The 17,253-nt window shown below is 47.1% G+C and overlaps 1 protein-coding gene across 3 annotated transcripts in view; it reads right to left on the bottom strand.

Annotated features, from left to right (window-relative positions):
• Positions 1-17,253, bottom strand: part of RHBDF2 (rhomboid 5 homolog 2) — a 66,424-nt gene that overhangs the window by 40,846 nt on the left and 8,325 nt on the right. The window contains exon 1 of one of the 3 annotated variants that reach the window (XM_081185358.1): positions 10,270-10,287. The exons of 1 other annotated variant lie outside the window; for it this stretch is intronic. The gene's annotated coding sequence lies outside the window, so the exon portion shown is untranslated. Of the gene's footprint in view, positions 1-650; positions 669-10,269; positions 10,288-17,253 lie in introns of those variants that run through there. One more of the 3 variants, XM_081185359.1, reaches the window with a different exon arrangement.

Here is a 17,253-nt window from a genome sequence, read left to right as displayed (position 1 = left end):
AAAAACCACTGAACTTAAAAACCCAAATGAAAAAGTAGGCAAGGTAATAAAGATATCCTTCAGAAAATAAGGTTTTTGGCGAGGACTTTGAGGAAAGAACTGGGTTTTAAACATTCAGGGTTTAAACTGGAATATTTGGAGCAAAGATTTCACTTGAACCACATTAACCATGGAAGACTTTGACTGAAGAAGGTAGGATTCCTTCCAGTACTGCCATCCTAAGTGTTGAAAATGAGGCAGAATTGTCACTTTATTGAAAAGCTGTTAGCATTTTGCTACCTGAAGTGGAGCAGCAAAAGTGTCCCTTCCCAGAAAGCCAAGGTACGTATTATCCGAAACCAAGCCAAGTTATTTTAGTGCCCCAGACAGAAAATCCCACAAGTGTCTCTCCACCGCCCTGATAGTAAAAACACAACATCATAACAAGCTAGCCAAGCATTTACTACTGCCTCTTCATGGCACCCAAAATCAGCGCCTGAAGTGGCCACCTTACTCTTTCTAATGCCCCGTCAAAGCTCCTTCCCTCCCCAACATAGGTCATTGTAAAGCACAGTTAAATAGTCAGCACAAAGAACTGACCTTTTAAAAAAAAATGTCACTGACAACAGCTATTTCTGGAAGAATGAAATGTAGGAAGTGAACTCACATACATTCATCACTGTTGTGCAATACGCCCGCAGCTGGTTTCAAAGAACTGCTTCTTGCCCAGTCTCCTTTCCTATCAAGCGTCTCCTTGTCACCCAGGCGTCATCACCAAGGTCCTATTCCCGATGATAACAGACTATCTGGGCGGCAGCAAGGGAGGCTCATCAAAGAAGGCTTTCAAATGCACATAGAGGTTTCTTCTTTTTTTTCCAGGAAAGGGGGTGGGGTGGAACCCATTTATTTGCAAGTTTCAGTGTGGTTAAATCTGTGGTAGTGATGTCAGTGCTAGTGTTTCAACGCACTCCTCCCAAGACTGTGTATGTACACATTTCTGGACACAGCAGACCTCCACAGTCAGCTTTCCCCATCATCTTACTGCTTCTGCTTTGTACTGCCAAACACTGGAGTTGCAAGGAAAATATTTCATGGGGACAGCCAAATTGTGACTTGTGGACCAGAGAGAGCTCCCAAATGCATTGGGCAAACAAGGGTATGGTTTAGCAATGCCTTTTAAGGCCCCCGTGGAGTATAATCAGCAATGAAAGGATTTTCTACCAGGAATAAGTATAATTAATTTGAATGCTAATATATGCTGTGGGGCTTCAGATAAATGTTTCTCCAGCCAGTGTGGTCAATGGGCAGGGATGATGCGAGTTCTGGCAGCAAAATATCTTTGGGCAGCAGTGAATGAATGCCAAAATTAAAGAATTAAAAGGGAAATGTTACAGAGCAGTAAAACATACTAGGGCCAACCGGGTGGTTTAGAAAACACACAGGTAGGCAAGAGCTATCCAATAAGAGAGAGAAGCTTTTTACCACAGTGTGACAAAAGAAATTGGCAAGACTGAGTGACATAAGCCAGTCTTTCTGGGCTCATGGAAAGGCCAACAAGCAGCATTCCATAAGCTATTCCATGGCAAGAACAAGAATATGCCATGCCTGCATTGCTGGTAGTGGCTCAAAGACTGCCAGCCATGGCAATTCCATTGTTGCCCCAGTCTGCAGTGCAGCCACACTCCCGTTTTAAGAGGGCCATTTCTTACTTCAGGAGGAAGAGAGAAACCAAGTACAAGAGGGGTGGGTTCTGAAAAATAGGAAAACTTTTAATAATGTATTAAATTGCTCAGCACGTTTCAGAGGAACCTTCCTCAGAGACACAAGAATTCAGTTTGTTGTTATTCTGGTAAGGCAAAATTGCTCAGCTAATTGAATTCTTATGCCCCCAGTGAAGGTTTGCACTGAAACATTAAGGTTCTCTATATTATTTTTCAGTGCCATTTTGAGGCTTGCCACCCCCAGCTCTTATTAAAGAACATTACAGCCAAAAACTTTTAATGGGGCCACAAAGAGGACTCTATTCTCAGTGAACTCAAATCCGATACTCCCAAGACAGGGATGGTTTTATGCTTCTGTAGAGAATCTTGTGACAATGTCAAGGTCTCACTAATTCCTCATCAGTAGGTAATTATCGGTATATTTTACACACAGAGAGTTTTAACTCGTATCAACATTTAATTGTTTTCAAATGAGTTTCCTCTCTGTTTTCAGCCGTTCCTATTTTTATCTGTAAGCCACCTTGAGTCCCTGTTAGGGAGATATAAATATCTAATAATGTTAATGCCCTACTAGAATGCCGTCTGTTCCAAAATGCAGCTGGCAGCAACATGTTTGCTTAGCCACTACCATCGCCTCGCCCCCTGCTTCTGCTTCCTGCGAAAACAAGACGCAGCAGGAAATAGCCAAGAGATAGGATGAGAAAGATGACAGAGACGTGGGAGTGGGAAGAAAGAGATCTGAAACAACCCAGGCAAGGCCCTAACGGAAGCAAGAGGGAGCAGGAGGGAACCACACCAGGACAGAAGCGCCATCAAAGTAATGGACTCTTCGATGGAATCCCAAACAGCAAGCACTAAATAGAGACCATCCAGCACCGAGGTGGAGAACCTTTTTCAGACTAAGGACCACATGGCGGCAGTGAAGGCATATGCCAGTGATTTATGGGCTGTGGCTACTGAGGAGGCCAGAGACCATCTTGGCTTGTGAGTCCTGGAAGACTTTGCAGGCCTTTTCCCACTGGCCTTGGAGGGTAGGGCCCTGACTGACTGCAGCTACAACAGCTGAGGTTGGGGTGCTGTTTGGGGGTCTTTTAGGGGGGGGGTCAGGGCAGAGGAGATTATTGCTGTTGTCTTTTTGTATCTTTATTTTAGACCTTGTTTTGATTCATGTGGAAATTGTTCAGTTTGGTTGTGTATATTTAAAAGTTTAATTTACTGTTTACAGCTACTTTCATTATGTTGTGGTCACGTATTTGTTTCATGTTGTAAGCCGCTTTGAGCATGGTTTGAACTGTGGCAAGGCAGCATGCAAATAAAAATTATGTGTGTGGGACCAGAGGCAGAAGAGGTCAGAGCTACAAACGCGAGCTTTACCTGTGCACTCAGTGAGGTAGTTCCTTAACACATGCTCTCTCATAGCCCTCCACCCTCCACCCAGGAAAGCAAACAGCTTTCTCCGATTCCAAGGACCCATTCTAGCCAAGGAGAGTGAAAAGAAGGGCTGGAGAGGGGGCATGGCTCAGAGGGGTTTATCACTTGACTCCTAAGAGCCACAGAGAGAGGCCTGGAGGAAAGCAATTGTCCTCTTTACCTGAGGCTCCCCATTGCTGATAAGAACCATAAAATTGTAGCATTGGAAGGGACCACCAAAGTCATCTAATCCAAATTCCTGCAATACAGGAATCTTTTGCCCAATGTGAGGCTTGAACTCACAACCCTGAGGTTAAGAGTTTCATGCTCTACTGACTGAGCTATCCAGCAGCTGCAGAACAAAAACCATCTTTGCTCCCTGGACTCCAACTATTTGTAACCTAGAAGGTTATACCGGCCTACCTACTAACATTTAATGCGGGGTTGGGGGGGGAGAGAACAAGCTCACGTCTTTGCTTCTCATTAAGAAAAGGAACAGATCATGGAGGTGGTGAGTAAATCAGCTGAGGAAGAAATTTTAATGAGGCCCAGTGGTGTGCGATACAAGGAAATGTTTTCATGGGAATCTGCTGCCCCGCCAGAATATTTTCACAAGTCTTCTCTTACTGGTCAGGCAGCACATTTTCAAGTTCAGACATACCGGCCTGTTTTCAATGTCAATTCTCAAGTTATTATCAAAGGGTCAAGTTCAAAATAATAAAAGAAAACTAGTAAAGCTACAGGATACAATGAAAAATTGATACAGTTAACTGAAGTTCTAGATAAAAAATACACAACACCAGTGTTTTCTTCTTGCTGCAGCGTCAAACATCTCGGCACAAGTTACAAACATAACACAAAAATCACTGGAAATGGTTTCTGCAGGATGATTTGCGCCACCAACAGCCAAAGCATGCAATCCAGCACGATGGCTATTAGCTATGATGGCTCTGCTCTGCTTTCACAACCAGAGGCAATAATGCTTCTGCATTCCAATTGCTGGAAACGGCCAGAAGGGAGACCGCTCTTGTTCTTGAATCCTGCTTGCAGGTTTCTCACGGGCATCTAACTGGTCACTGTGAGAACAGGATGCTGGACTAGGTGAGCCCCTGTGGCATGATCCAACAGGCTCTTATGATGTTCTAAACGAGGAGTTCCATCAGCAGATGTAGTTCAATAACACCAGATGGAGTTCCATAACTCCTGGAGGGCACCACGTTGACTACACCTGCTCTACCAGCATTCCCGTGGTGATTAGGGATGAGAAACTCACCGGAGGAGCTCACATCTTATGACTGCAGCAAGGCTAAGCTGCTCCCCACAGCTTATGCTCAATATCCGCCTGTTCTGCACTCTGACTACAAAACTAGGCAGTTGCAGAGTGCAGTGCGTATGTGTCAAGAGACCTTAGCAAGGCATTTGCTTTTTAAATGCCCCGTCATAACCTACAGTGCAAAGAAGTCAGGAAGAATGACATCACTACTAACCCCAGCCTAGGCAGAAAAGGGAAGTAGGGGGCTGCCTGTGCAGACACAAAACCAAGTGTGTTTGCATTAGTAAGATGACCCATGTTTGAGCCATGTGAATTCCCACCAGCGTTGGACTCGGCTGCAGCAGGTGACCCTTCCCTAGGGCAGCCTCATGCTAAGAGGTGGTTTGCTGCACAGCAAGCAGTTTCACCCCATACAGCCCAGTCAGGCTGGGAAATGCAGAAGTCAGAGTGCTCAGTCTTAGGACATCAAAGTCTTACCAGGAAACTGCCTTCCTCTTCTCACTGTTAAGAGTGGTGCAGGGAAGAAGAAAAAAACAGGTCACAACTAGTATGAGAAGCATTGCAAGATGACCACTCTCCACTTTCTGAGCTAAGTGTAAGAAAGATGCAGCATACAGTATTTGTAATGTAACCAAAGAAATTACTACATGGAGGATAAGGGGAGGGGGAGAGAGAACATTTTGAAACCTTGTGCTCCGAATAATGCACACACTAATTTAATCTGAAATCAGTACAGGTATATCACCATTGGTAAAAACAAAAACAAAATCCTGCAGCCTTTTTAAACAAGGAAATGGAAAGAGCAGCAGTATCTGTTGCAACGTTGGGAAATCATGGTCCTCCAGATGTTGTACTACAACTCCCATCATCCCTGACCCTTGGAGTCTAATACCTGCAAGGCCACAGGTTCCCCATCTGTGATCTAGGATACATTGATACCATATATTTAAATCACATGGTTTCTTCCAAAGAATCCTGGGAACTGTAGTTTGTTGAGGATGCTCTGGTAGGGATGAATTACAGTTCCCAAGATTCTTTAGAGGAAGCCATGTGCTTTCAAACTACCTTAAATGTGCTTTAAACTTGACCCTAATCGAACTAGGAAGATTGCAGACATCAAATATAAAATTTGACCAGAGTTTCAGAATATTCTAAACAATCCCAAAGTACCTTTCTATTTGTGAGAGGAAAGAAAAAGCTTCACCATAAAAATTGACCAGAATCTGGATTAGACTCTGCCATCAATTCATCACATATAAAAATAGTTTAGACAAAAATAGCACTCAGACCCTGTGTTTTGTAGTGACATGTTGGTTCCATTTAATGAGATTTTTCAGGGCAGAAGAATTCCATACACATTCAGCAGCCACATTGGAATTAACATACACATGCTCAACAGAACGATATAGCTGAAAACACAGCAATTTTTTACCTCCCCCCCCCCCACCAAAGCAGGACAGGGCAGTATCATTACACACCAGTTCCCAGGATACAACTGATAAAACTATTAACGTCATAGTTCTTTTTTGCTTTCCTTTAATTTGCATTTTGTTCCACATGTATTCACAGGATGGGGAAGTTCTCCCCATTGCTTCCTCACAGCAGAAAAACCTCTGAGAGAGTTCCATGCATTTTTTTTTTTTTTTAAGGAAGGGAAGTTTCACAGAAAATTAATTTAAAATCAGTGTTAGGGGTCTGGCATATTTTTAGATTTCTAAAAGAAGATACACACACAACACTCCTGAAAGAGAGGGGAATAAAAGCTCCCTCTGCACCTATGTAGAATTTTGACTATGTTATGGCCTCAGACTGGCCAAGAGCTCCTCTTTTAAAAATGAGCACACATAACTCTAGAAGGGCTTTCAGCATATGTATCTTTGTGAGCTACAAGAGCAATTCCTCTTTATAAATCCCCATCACTTCTCATTGAAGCATGCACCCTTTGTAATGAAAGAATTCATGTTCCATTAAAATTTCCTACAATCTCAACATATGGGGGTGAGGCGTAAAAGCACGTACACCAAAGTTCAAACACTGTGCAAGACATCCCTTCGTCATGCAACTCGGGCAACACAGAGATACTTCTGCACTGGACATCTATCCCTGAAGAGCATTCCTGGGCTACTAACAGTGCATTTGTGTCACGTCCCAGGGAACAGTCTCCCTTCAAGTTCACCATCCACCCTACTACCACTGATATGTATTGGTACAGCCAGAATGCGATATGGTGTGATAATCCCTTTGCATTATCCAGCAGGAGCTCGAAGTCAAGTCAGAAACATCAGGTCTTGGTTGAGGAACATCTCACCTGCTCTTTTACACAGAGAACATCACCTTTCCTTTTGTCAAGAAGCCCAGCTCCTCAATATTACATGATGTAGACAACTCACTAGGCCGCAAAGAGACAAAATAAAACTGGCCATTCTTACTTCCATGACTTCGTGGCACAGTGTGCCACTTGTCAGAATCACCTCTACTACATTTCCTTCCATCCCAACACAACAAGTGGCCACTTATATTTTTTAATTACGTTTATATTCCACTTCCCTCCAAGGAGCTCAAGATGGCACCAATGGTTCTCCTTCTCCCCCTTCTTGTTTTCCTCACAACCACCCAATAAGTTATCTGAGGCTAAGGAGCAATGACTGGCCCAAGGTCATCCAGTGAGCTTTGTGGCCAAGCAGAGATTTGGACCCAGTCTCCCTAGCCCAACACTCGAACCACTATTTCCCAAAATTCTAGTCCTCCAGAAGAAGTGAATGAGCTTCAGAAAGGCTGCTCAGAACATTCTGGGGTGTCACACTGGAGCTGGGGGAGGGAGGTGGGGTTGGAGAAAGAGGTAGGGGGAGAAGGAGCCTGTGTGGCAAGCTTTAACCATTACAGAAAAAGAGAGTGGGTGCAGAGAAAAACGGGTCTGACAACGCTATTCTTCAAAGGGCATATTTTCCATGAAAACTGCACAACTTCATACTGTATAGCAGCTTTCACTTCCTGCCCAGATTTAAAAAGCAGGCTGTTCCAGCAGAGGCAAGCAAATCAGAGCTGGTCAGATTTACAGATAGCACATGACAATGCTTAGCCCAGAGCTAATAAAATAAGGTCACACTCATGTCAGAGCCAACATAATAAGGTTGCACTCATGCCAGCCTATGAATTACAGAGATAATCTCAAATAATCCCCCAGCACCAACAACCGCATAATAAAAAAAAAGTGTTTGACTAGGCAAGTTATGCGCAGACAGTTGAGGACGAACATGCACCACATGACCCCCAATGTTCCTGGCTCAGTGATATTTGGACTAGTGAGAAGAGGTGCCTGAACCACAAGAGCAAGAGCTCAGCTGCCAACTGCCAGAGGCAGTACAGGAACATAGGGGTCCTCCAGATATCCTTTTTATTGTGCATTTGTGACGGGTTGTGGTCTTGACGGTATCAGGGAGGTTAGACGCAATCCCACTTCCAATACTGTTTGCGCCTGCAAATGCTTTGGGGCAGACATACTGCTTTTGTTTCCAATTAGTGCACATCCCAACAATTTCAACACAATTCCACAGCTCTGCCACACCAGACAGAGACCAAAGCTGGCCAAAGTGCTGGAGTATTAAAAACAGTCCCAGCAGTGATCTATTTAACTCCCTCAAAGGGGCACCCAAACCACAAACTCCGAAGAGCCCAATAGGCAGTTGCCTTATACCAAACCAGACCGGCAATCTGTTTAGTTTGGGGTTCCCCAAACTTGGGTCTCCAGCTGTTTTTGAACTACAATTCTCATAATCCCTGACCAGTGAGTCCTGCTAGCTAGGGATAGTGGGAGTTGTAGACCAACAACAGCTGGAGACCCAAGTTTGGGAAACCCTGATTTAGCTCAATATTGTCTACACTGGCTGGCAATGGCTCCAGTCATGACTGGAAATGCCAGGGACCTTTTGGACGGAAAGGGCAGGTGCTCTACCCACCAAGTTACTGGCCTTCATCATGGGCACTTTTCTCTAGTGGACTAGGCTTGGCTCTGCAGCCAACTTTTACTTTTCTACACATCCAATAAGGAAGAGGAGCAAGGCCAGTCCCTTTGGCTTCAGGCTGCACCTGAACTCCAGCCGCAACAGCAGAAATCTAATATGTCAAAAGTATCCAATATCACACTTGTTTCCGGGCCACCTGCCAATGCTTCTGGTTTGACAATTATGTTTCCCTCGCACAACATGTGTTTTTCCCTATTCTTGCTGCGTGTCTCAGAACGGGACGGAATCAATAAAATTCAATGGCACGCTTTTGACTGGAGAAACACTTGTCGCTGTTGTTTACAGAGCAGTCCTCTATGCATCCACTGAGAAGCCAATCCTATTGATTTCAATGGGTCTTACTCTCAGCTAAGCATGTACAGGACTGCCATCTTAAATCTGGCAGTTCTCTTAAACCAATACAGCACAAAAACCAGACAGAGACCAAGGCTCTCTTTGTCCCGCTCTTTGCAACGAAGAAGAAGCTGGTAGGCTTCAAGACACACAACCACAGCTCACACTGTGAGAAGATCTGTGCTGACCAGCTGCTCAGCAGCTGCAGTCTCAGAAGTCGGGCCAAGCCTGCAGCCAGAACTTTTGTGGCTTGGGAGCACATACATACTTCTTGGGGGGGGGGGGAGTGTCACCGAGTACTTCTTCATGCAGTTTAACTACGGAACTCGCTACTGCAGAGGCTGTAGTGGCCAACTTGTATGGCTTTATCAAAGGATTCAACAAAGACTATCAGCAGCTGCTAGCCAGGGTGGCTGTGGTCTACCTAAACTGTTGGAGCTCTTTGAATACCAGTTTCTGGGAATTGCAGCTGGGCAGTGCTGCTGCGCTTAAGTCCTGCTTGCATGCACACCACAGACACCTGGTCCATAGCTGTCAACTTTTCCCTTTTCTTGCGAGGAATCCTATTCAGAGAACAGGATGCTGGACTAGATGGGCCATTCACCTAATCCAGAAGGATTCTTCTTATGGTCTTATGGACATACTGGGGGGGGGGGTGTGAACCCATGCAAAACAGCCGGAACTTTTCTAAGGATAGATTAACAGGTTTATGTATTTGAAAAAGTTGATTGTACTGAATATTAATACAGTGGTACCTCGGGTTACAGATGCTTCAGGTTACAGACGTTTCAGGTTACAGACTCTGCTAACCTAGAAATAGTACCTCAGGTTAAGAACTTTGCTTCAGGATGAGAACAGAAATTGTGTGGCGGTGGCACGGGAGGCCCCATTAGTTAAAGTGGTACCTCAGGTTAAGAACAGTTTCAGGTTAAGAACGGACCTCCGGAATGAATTAAGTTCTTAACCCGAGGTACCACTATACAGTCAAACCTCAGCTGTCGAAGGTAATCCGTTCTGGAAGACAGTTTGATTTCTGAAACGTTCAACAACTGAGACGCGGCTTCAGATTGGTTGCAAGACCTTCCTGCGCTCAAGCAGAAGCCGCGCCATACGTTCGGGTTCTGAAAAACGTTTGGAAACCGGAACATTTACTTCCAGATTTTCGGCATGCGGGAGCCGAAACGTACGGTAACAGAGGCGTTCAGGAATCGAGGTTTAACTGTAAGATAAAAATATCACATTTTACCCACTGGCTGGAAGACCGAGGGAAGGGGGAGATGTAGGATATCGACTACCGCTTTCCTTCTATTGCCACACAAGTAAACAGGCTGAATGCTTGCATTTTTTTAAAAAATCCCTCAAAGTTCAAGTAAGGACCCTGAAATCTCCCTGAGGGGGCAAAGTCCTCTGGGGTACAGTATTAGTTCAAAGTTGTTATAAACGCAGAACAAGACTGTGCATATTAACCATTAAACATGGAGGTGTTCTAAACTTTCCTAATAACAAAGCCTGCAGTCCTAAGATTACTTACCTGGGAATAAGTCCCATCGTATTCAGTAGGACTTGTTTCTGAGCAGACCATGGTTAGGTTTGCACTGGAAGGTGTCTTGATGTCTATTGGAGAATCTCAGTCGTTATGAATCTACACCTCTCCTGTGTCCCTCCCTCCACCCAAGCCAACATCATTCACTTAGTGAGGCCTAAGAAGAAAAGTTGGACACTTTCAGGTCAGAACAGGAGCCTCTCCTTTTTCAGGCTTTCAGGTGCTAGCAGTAGAAGCAGGTAGACATGGAAAGCTGGGACTAAGTTAGCTCTGCGCATGTAGGATGATTTTGCTGCAGGTTGTGGTGGCGAGTTTCTCTTGGACAGGAAAAGGGGAAGCTTACAGGAAGCATGGCGGAAGAGAGGCCCAGAATTCTCTGAACACACTCAAGTAGATTTATGTGCAAGTTTCATGTGAATTTTAGTCAGATGCATTTCAACTGCAATAACAGCTCTCAAAAAGAAATATAACTGAATATTTATCAGAAGCTTTTCAAATTCAGAATTCTCAGTACAGTGGTACCTCGGCTTAAGAACTTAATTCGTTCTGGAGGTGTGTTCTTAACCTGAAACTGTTCTTAACCTGAAGCATCACTTTAGCTAATGGGGTCTCCTGCTGCCGCTGTGCCGCCGCCGCGCTATTTCTGTTCTCATCCTGAAGCAAAGTTATTAACTCAAGGTACTATTTCTGGGTTAGCAGAGTCTGTAACCTGAAGTGTATGTAACCCAAGGTACCACTGTACAGTGTATGTATGCACACTGAAGTGTATGTAACCCAAGGTACCTCTGGATGCAAACGGTATCCGTTCTGGAGCCCCGTTTGCATCCTGAGTAGAACGTAACACGTGACTGTGCGCCTGCGCCTGTGTGGGTCACGTTTTGCAGCTTCCGCACATGCGCGTGATGTCATTTTGAGGTCTGCGCATGCGCGAGCGGTGAAACTAGGAAGTAACGCGTTCCGTTACTTCTGGGTCACCGCGGAGTGTAACCTGAAAATGCTCTTCCTGAAGCATATTTAACCTGAGGTATGACTGTACCTGTGCTTATTTAAGTTTCAGATTTAGAGGAACCCTTAAAAAACTAAATACATTGTATATAAAATGGAAGCACATACATAGTTTCTTCTTAGCTACACCACTTTACATTCTTCTACCACTATCCCAACAGTATACATAATTAGGAATAATGTACCAAATATATATATATATTGTGAGGGTTTGATTAGCTGCTTGTGCGTGAAAACGTGCTCCCTCAGAGTTTGTGTGCCCCCACAAACCTCCGTGTGTGACGGAGCTCCTCAGACATGTCTGCTCTAGTCACTAGTAGAGTCCGACAGTGGCTGCCTGCGGAAGCGTTTCCAGCAAAGAAGTTCCTTAACGGAAACGCGTCTCCTGGACTCACGGCGTGACAGTTTCCTGCGAGGTATGGGTCTCCCTATGTGAGACTCAGATACCTCCCCACTATTTTCGCTGGAAGCGTCCCTGAGCCCTCCCTCCTGCTCACATTCCCTCAGAGAATCACTCCTCCCCCTGCTGGTCCCTGCTTCAGCAGTTGAGTCTCTCTCATCCTGCCTGAGTCCCTCCACCACCTGATGCTCTGATGGCAGTTCCCTGACATCCACTTCCCCTCCAGGGCCCCCCTCACCCCCTCCCAATTCCTCCCCCCTGGGAGGTGAAGGGCTAAAACCCCGAAACGAATCTTCCTCATCTTCTGACGTCTCGAACAATTCTCTCCATCGATCGTCGTCCTGGCCAGCTGAATCCTCCTCCTCTTCAGAATCTGGGAACCCCTCCAACTCCTCTTCCTCGTCGGTGGTGGCAAAGTATTCCCTTCGGAACCTCGCTACAGGCTGAGGTTTACGTGGGAACCTCTGATGAAAAGTCTCTATTAAAACCTCGTCATTGACATCCTCTGCCCTAACCCAGGTGTTTTCCGACTCCGGTTCCCCTTCCCACATTACCAAATACTCTACTTGATCTCCCTTCCACCTGGAATCGAGGATCTCCGCTACATGGTAGCTGTGTTCCTTCTCCTCCATTGCTGGTCCCCTAGTGACCCTCCCCTCACTGTCTCCTCTATACGGTGACAGCAACGACCTGTGAAAAACTGGGTGCAGCTTCATGTGGTTCGGTAACCGGAGCCTGAAAGCCACTGGATTGACCTGCTGTATGACTTCAAACGGACCCAGCCTTTTGGGTCTTAATTTCTTACAACCTCCTTTGAATGGCAACCCTTGGGTAGACAGCCACACCTGGTCCCCCACCCTGATGCTTTCACCTTCCCTTCTGTTTTTGTCTGCTTGCCTCTTATATTCCTCCTTAGCCCTGTTTAAGTTGAGTTGGAGCTGGCGATGGATCGCTTCCATTTCTTCCACGAACTGTTCTGCAGCTGGAACGCTCCAGTTCTCCCCCTCCCCCCCTGGGAAGGCTCTGGGATGGCACCCGTGATTGGCCAAAAAGGGGCTCATCCCCGTGGACACGTTCTCTGCATTGTTGTAGGCAAATTCTGCCAACGCCAGCTTCTCCACCCAATCATTCTCCCTGTCATTAACATAACACCTCAAATATTGTTGGAGAACCCCATTTGCTCTTTCCGCCTGCCCGTTGGTTTCAGGATGACGGGCCGTCGAGAAATTAACCTCTACATGCAGTAAGCTCATGAGCTTCCTCCAGAACCTGGAAGTAAATTGTTTCCCTCGGTCTGAAACCACCCTCAAGGGGGCGCCATGCAACCTAAACACATTCTCTACAAACAATTTGGCGGTTTCTTCTGCTGTAACCGCATGTGAGCAAGCTATGAAGTGGGCCATTTTAGTTAACAGGTCTACTACAACCATGATGGCTGTTTTCCCTCTAGACCTTGGCAGATCAGTCATGAAATCTATTGCCACTGCTTCCCACGGTCTCTCAGGTGTGGGCAGTGGTTCTAATAAACCAGCCGGCGCCTGCCTCTCCCCCTTGGCTCTTTGGCATTGTTCACACCCTCTCACATACTCCCGCACATCTTCCCTGACCTTGGGCCACCAAAATTCCCTGGTAACCAGCCACATGGTTTTGTGTTGCCCAAAGTGCCCTGCTGTGGGGCTATCGTGCAGCTGCTTGAGTACTTTCTCCCTCAATTCCCCTTCAGGTATATATAACGCTCCCTTATAATACAATGCCCCATTTCTCTCCTCAAAACCACCGGGTTTGTCTTCCTCCCCTCTGAGATCCCTGAGTTTCCCCTGGGCGTATGCATCCTGCACCGTACCCTCTACCAATTCCCTTTGCCCCACCAAAGTCCCCCCACACACCCAGCGGTCCTCTGGAATGATATGGGTTTCTTCGGGTGCTCCCTCCCCCTCCAAATATTCAGGTTTGCGTGAGAGAGCGTCCGCCCTAACATTCTCTGGGCCTGGCACATAACAAATCTCAAAGTTAAATTTGGAGAACTCTTGGGCCCATCTCAACTGCCTTTGGTTGAGCACTCGCGCCGTTCTCCAGTACTCTAGATTTTTATGGTCCGTGCACACTTGCACTTTATGTTGTGCACCAACTAGCAGATGCCTCCATCTCCGGAACGCCTCATGAATAGCAAGCAGTTCTCGGTCGTACACCGTGTAGTTCCTCTCGGATTTGTTCAGCTTCCGCGAGAAGAAGGCACACGGACGCCACTCCGACTCCTCCTTCCCCGGCTGCAGAAGAAGCACCGCCCCTATGGCTCTGTCAGATGCGTCTGTTTCCACCCTTAGCTTCTTTCGTAAATCCACATGCAGAAGTTGTTCTTCAGAGGCGAAGGCCCTTTTCAGTTCCTCAAACGCTCGCTCCGCCTCCGCCGTCCATACAAACTTCTTCTTACTGCTGAGACAGTCAGTGATGGGCGCCGTCAGATGGGCGAAGTTGCGGATGAACTTACGATAAAAGTTTCCAAACCCTAGGAACCTCTGCACATCCTTCTTGGTTTTGGGTGTTTTCCATTCCAGCACTGCCTGTACCTTGCCGGGATCCATGGCCAATCCCTTGTCTGACAGGCGGTACCCCAGGAATTCCACCTCCTTGGTATGGAACCGACACTTCTCCAGTTTGACCCACAGCCTGTTGGCTTGCAGTCTGCTCAACACTTCTCTGACGTCTCTCACATGTTGCTCCTCATTCTCAGAATACACCAACACATCATCTAGAAAGGCAACGCAATTCTTGTAGAGCAAAGGGCCCAGCACGTGGTTCATAAAAGATTGAAAACACGCGGAGCCTGCTTGTAATCCAAATGGCATAACGAGGTATTCAAACGCCCCCAAAGGGGTAAACATGGTGGTTTTCCATTCATCCCCTTTCCTTATGCGTATCAGGTTGTACGCCCCCCTTAGATCCAGCTTTGTGAAAATCTTTCCCTTCCTCACCATGTTCAAAATATCATCAATTCTGGGCATAGGGAACGCCACCGGTTCAGTCACTGCATTCAGCCGCCTAAAATCACATACAAGTCTCGGCTTGTCCGCATTTTTTTTGTCCACAAAGAACACTGGGCTCCCCCCTGCTGCTTTGGACTCTCTGATGAAGCCTCTCTTCAGGTTCTTGTCAATGAACCCTCGCAACTCCTGCATTTCCCTGTCTGACATGGCATACACCTTGCCCACGGGAAGCTGTGCTCCAGGCAGTAAATTGATCTGACAATCAAAGGGTCTATGAGGTGGTAGTTGGTCAGCTTCCTTCTCACTGAACACGTCGCTGAGATCTGCATACTGTGGTGGTACCTTCACCTTCCCCATTACTTCAGTCCCTGCTAGGGTGGCTTGGGCCCCTACTGAACCCTTCTCCCCTTTGCAGTGTTCTAGGCAATGTGCTGAACCAAAGGACACCACTCTTTGATGCCAGCCAACCAGCGGATCATGTAGAGCTAGCCAGCTCATTCCCAAAATAATGGGAGCGCCTCCCAGGGTGGCCACATTAAACGCTATCAGTTCTGTGTGCCTTGCCACCCTCATTATCATTGGGACAGTCTGCAAGCGGACTCCTCCTCCCAACAACTCCCTGCCATCAATCGTGGTCACCTGCAGGGGGTTGCTTAAAGGGATGGTCTGTATCTGGTGTTCAGCAGCAAACTCCTTGCTCATAAAATTGCAGGAGCTGCCTGAGTCCAATAGCGCCTTTATTTTTAGGGGGTGCCCATTCTGCAGCTCTAGCGACACTTCAATCACTAGAGCAGGTCGAGGAGCTTCTGGCACGGGCACTTTCACTGCTCTTTGGCCTGGCTGCAGTGCCCCAATTGTGGCAACCAGGCGTTGGCTTTTACCTGCTCCTCTCCCCCTTCTTCTCCCCCCTCAACAGCTCCCACCATCCCTTGCCATTCCTTCCTCTGGGGGCAGACTCTGGCAAAGTGGCCTGGCTGTTGGCAGAGATAGCATTTCCGGGGGCCCTTTCCCTCCTTCTTAGCTCCCTCGCTGGTTTTTGAAAATGCGCGCGCGCGCGCTGTTCCGATTTCCATCGGCTCTGCCGGCGGGAAAGCTGGCTCAGGAATGTCTGGAATGCGGAACTCCTTCCAACGTTCCCCTCTCCCTTCCCGCCTCTCCAAGGCTCTTGCCTCCTGCCGCGCTCCTATGGTCAGCGCAGATTTGGTCAGCTGATCCATAGACTCCGCCCTGGGGCTCCGTGCCAGCTCGTCTTTCACCCCCGAAGAAAGACCTTCTTCAAATAGCATTTGAACGGGTGCCGCCGATAAATCCCAACTCAGTCTGTGAATCAGCATGGTAAACTCAGTCCAATATTCACGGACAGATCGACTCCCCTGCTTACAAGCCATTAGCTGTCTGCGCACCACCCCTTCCTCAATATCGCTGGAAAACATGATATCCATTGCACGAAAGAACTTCATTGTGTCCTTTAGTATGTCATTGTGCGTTGCCATTAGGGGTCGAACCCAGTCTCTAGCCCCTTTCTCAAGATGCCCAATTACAAAAGCAACTCGCGATTCCTCATCAGGGAACTCATCGAACTGCACATTAAGGGCATATTGCATCTCTGTCCTAAAAGCATGGTAGTCCTTGGGGTCCCCCCCAAATTTCTGCACCAATCCTGGTACCTTTCTGGGGAATTGAGTGGCTCTCCCCTTCTTGTCTGCATCCTGAGCCCTTCTCTCCTCCAGCCTCGCCGTCTGCAGGGCCAGTTGAACCTCCAACGCTCGGTATCTATCTTCCAAGCTTGGACCAGCTCCAGCCCCTGCTCCTCCGGTTCCGGTTGGTTCGCTCATGATGCCTTCTCTTGCACAGGCAGCGTACAAAGACTGTCGGACTGCTGTGAGGGTTTGATTAGCTGCTTGTGCGTGAAAACGTGCTCCCTCAGAGTTTGTGTGCCCCCACAAACCTCCGTGTGTGACGGAGCTCCTCAGACATGTCTGCTCTAGTCACTAGTAGAGTCCGACAGTGGCTGCCTGCGGAAGCGTTTCCAGCAAAGAAGTTCCTTAACGGAAACGCGTCTCCTGGACTCACGGCGTGACAGTTTCCTGCGAGGTATGGGTCTCCCTATGTGAGACTCAGATACCTCCCCACTATTTTCGCTGGAAGCGTCCCTGAGCCCTCCCTCCTGCTCACATTCCCTCAGAGAATCACTCCTCCCCCTGCTGGTCCCTGCTTCAGCAGTTGAGTCTCTCTCATCCTGCCTGAGTCCCTCCACCACCTGATGCTCAGATGGCAGTTCCCTGACATATATATTAGGAGAACCTTGTTGGGACATTTTTCTCCATTATGGAGCAACATGCCTTCCTTTGCTCTCCATCCCCCACCAAAGCTAGTTTCACTTCTAGAAACAGAATACTGTACACTTGTCACTGCCCCCCACCTGCAATGTTTGGGGGGGGGTCAGGTTACACTGTGGATCGTTTGCTTCCAGATATGAGACCAGCCATACATTACGGAAAAGCCATTACAAACGTTTCCGCTGTAATTATTCACACTCTTCTAAGCGGAGAGCGGAAGCAAACAAAGAGAATTTCCCCCAAA

Source organism: Podarcis bocagei, assembly GCF_964188305.1.
Source record: "Podarcis bocagei genome assembly, chromosome: 2".
Lineage (NCBI taxonomy): Eukaryota > Metazoa > Chordata > Lepidosauria > Squamata > Lacertidae > Podarcis > Podarcis bocagei.
This window is presented reverse-complemented; position numbering and strand designations above follow the sequence as displayed.